Here is a 3,203-nt window from a genome sequence, read left to right on the forward strand (position 1 = left end):
ATCAGACAATGTTCCTCTGCTATTCTTAAGGTTTTCATTGGCTAATTATTTTCAGAAGTAGACCACCAGGTCCTTCTTTCTAGTCTGTCTTAGTTTGGAAGCTTATCTGAAACCTGTCCACCATGGGTGACCCTGCTGGTATTCAAATACCAGTGGCATAGCTTCCAGCATGGTAGCAACACGCAAGCCCCCACGGTATGACAAACTGACAGACATATGAGCGTTATTGAGGATAATCTGCTTTAATTAGTCAACTGGTTGTAAATGTTAATCACATCTGCAAAATACTTCTGTGGCATCTAGACTAGTGCTGACCGAACAGCTGGACACCATAGCCTAGCTAAGTTGATACATAAAATTAACCATCACACCTGTGGAGATGGTGCAGTTATAATGAAGACTGAGGCAATGACCACATTGTTTTCTGGTGACCGGGGGCCAAGAATTAAGCCAAATATAAGAATTTTCTCACTGCAGTTCTTAGGGCATATAGTTTAAACCAATTTTTTAAATGTGATTTTAAAATGTAGAGGAACAGAAACTTCACTTTTTAGATATTTTTTATTTATCAGAGACATGTTGTTGTTGTTAGGTGCCATCAAGTCAGGCCCTAACTCATGGTGACCCCATGCACAATGGAACAAAATGCTATCCAGTCCAGTACCATCTCTATGATCTGTTGTGGATAGGACTATTGTGATCCATAGCCTTTCACTGGCTGATTTTCAGAAGTAGATTGCCAGGCCTTTCTTCCTAGTTCATCTTAGTTTAGAAGCTCCAGTGAAACCTGTTTGGCATCATAGCAACATGAAATATACCACTAAGAGACAGGTGGTGACCGTGCATGAGTTGCACTGGCTGGAACTGAACCAAGTCTTCCACGTGGAAGGCAAGAATTCTACCACTGAACCACCATGGCTACCACCATCAGAGACATAGCAGTTAGAAATTCTTCTCTATCAGACTCTTCCAAATTATGAATCGACTTACTATAATTATTTATTAACATATACTCATTCAAACAACTTTAAGTGAACTGTTTGCATGTCCATTTACCTAGAGACAACTTTTAATAGAAGATATATATACATTTAATTTCATCAGGATAGCATAGCCTTGTTTGTTAAGTTTGAGGTGAAGTAGGTAGGGCAGAAGGTCAGAAGCAACTTACAGGAATGAGTTCTCATACTCAAACTCAGAACTCAAGTCCAGAGGAAATAAAGGAGGAAACTCCTTCCCAAATGGTGGATCTTTTTATTTCCTAAGGGGACTAGAGGAAGGGAATGACAGTCACGTCAGTGACCCTTTTCAACTCCCTTTCCAGTCCCTTTTTCTATTCCAGTCTTATTTATCAGATGGCATTTTAATATTCAGAGATTATCGGTATCACCTATGAGTTATTAATAGAATTGAAAGTTATTTTGATCAGCGAGGCTGAGGAAGAGGAGACAAAAATCGCTGCTTCTATTATGGGACAGGAGGAGGAGATCAGAGGGGAGTAAAAATAACGCATGAGAAGGATTACATAAAAGTTAACGTGATAGCCATGATCCTACTCCTACCCCCAAATCATTTTTTTCATAGGTAACTCATTATTCCTTAACTTGAATTTAAGGGAAAAACTGTGATGGGAGAGTGGTTTAAGATCAATACTTAGATATTATATAAAAGAACTAGAGAGGTGTGTTTTATAGTCCATTTATATTCTGTTTAACTTTTGCTCTTTCAAGGTATGGGCAAAAGCTCCACCGCCCTTACGGGTAGTAGTTTATCCTACTAATTTGAATCTTTTCCTCATTCTTTCAGTTTCTGAGGTATCAATTCCTTTTTAATCTAATACATTTTGGAGTTTGGTACTGAAAGTAAAGAGAAAGAAGGTAAGAAAACACCAAATTAAAAAAGCTTGGAAGGCAGGCTCAAGCTGACCCTGGACACATTTCTTCATGGTACAAGTGCAATGTTATAACTGTTCTATGGTGCTTTAGTAAAAAAATTCTTGATTTCCATGTGCTTATCCTGCTTTTATCTTTGGAATGCCAGGGAGTTTTGCTTGGGTCTTTTCAACAAGTGACTTGGTCTGATCCCCGGTGATAGCCACATAGTGATCAATCTGGGTTTTGTACTTTTCGTTTGAACATTAAAGATTTATAGTTCAGCAAAGATCAGAAGGATAATTCCATTGAAAACTTTACCAACTAAGTCATCAGCCACATGAAGAGAGATTCAAGAAGCTGACCAGATCTTTCACCAGAAATAGACAAGCGATGAGTTTTGGGACCTTGATGGAGTCACTTTCATAATTATTCAAAGCTTCTGAAAACAGTTTGAGTGCACGGCCTTCTTCCGACTTGTGTACAGCTTGAATGACAGACTCATAACCTCTGAAGCTGATGGTAACAGAGAGGAGAGCCAGAATGAAGTAAGAAGCCACAGTAATGACACTGAAATCTGCAGGGAAAGCGGCATGATGACTGTGGGGCGAAAGACAAGCTCAGGTTTCTTCATATCATGCCAGAAAATCAGACGATATATCACACAGGAGGCTGTGGAGCAGGCTCCCTGAAGTTGCCCCTTCATGTCACTGGGTGTGGAAGGTTGGGCCCCAGAGCACAAAGAGGAGTTAGATGGAATTGAGTGTCCTCCAATGGCTACACCATGCACTTTTTCAACAAAGGAGGGAGAGAGGGAGAGGAAATAAATAACCATACAAATTTTGGCTATCTCAAGTCCATTCACTCCTTCTGCTCTGTGCTCAGACTCTGACTACTAGTATGTTTTGATATATAGCCTTCCAGACTTTCTCAATTATTTTATCTGCTAACTGGAACTTCTCTTGTTTAATATTTCATTTAAAAATCCTGCCTTTCTGTTCCCCCCTCCCCCCACTGAAAGTGTTCTCCAATTGTTTTCTTTTGTCTCCCTGCCCCTTTCCTAATCCCACTCCCCAGGGGTGGCCTCTAGTAATGTTTTGATATATAGCCTCAATTATTTTATATACTAACTGGAATCATAGACTGTTATAGCTGGAAGGAACTTTGGAGATCATCTTTCCATCTCTCCTCACCCCCTCCCACTGTTCCTCGCTGCAGGCTTCCAGAAGATGTCCCAACAGGCTAAATGCCCCCACCTGAAATCACATCTCAGCCAGTAATTGACAAAACTGGGACAAGAACCCAGATCTTTTCACTTGTAGTCAAGTGACC

The 3,203-nt window shown here is 40.2% G+C and overlaps 1 pseudogene; it reads right to left on the bottom strand.

Annotated features, from left to right (window-relative positions):
* Positions 1-2,011: 2,011 nt before the first annotated feature.
* LOC101359538 (reticulon-3 pseudogene) lies at positions 2,012-2,586 on the bottom strand (annotated as a pseudogene).
* Between the last annotated feature and the right edge of the window lie 617 nt (positions 2,587-3,203).

Source organism: Trichechus manatus, unplaced genomic scaffold, assembly GCF_000243295.1.
Source record: "Trichechus manatus latirostris isolate Lorelei unplaced genomic scaffold, TriManLat1.0 scaffold00027, whole genome shotgun sequence".
Classification (NCBI taxonomy): domain Eukaryota; kingdom Metazoa; phylum Chordata; class Mammalia; order Sirenia; family Trichechidae; genus Trichechus; species Trichechus manatus.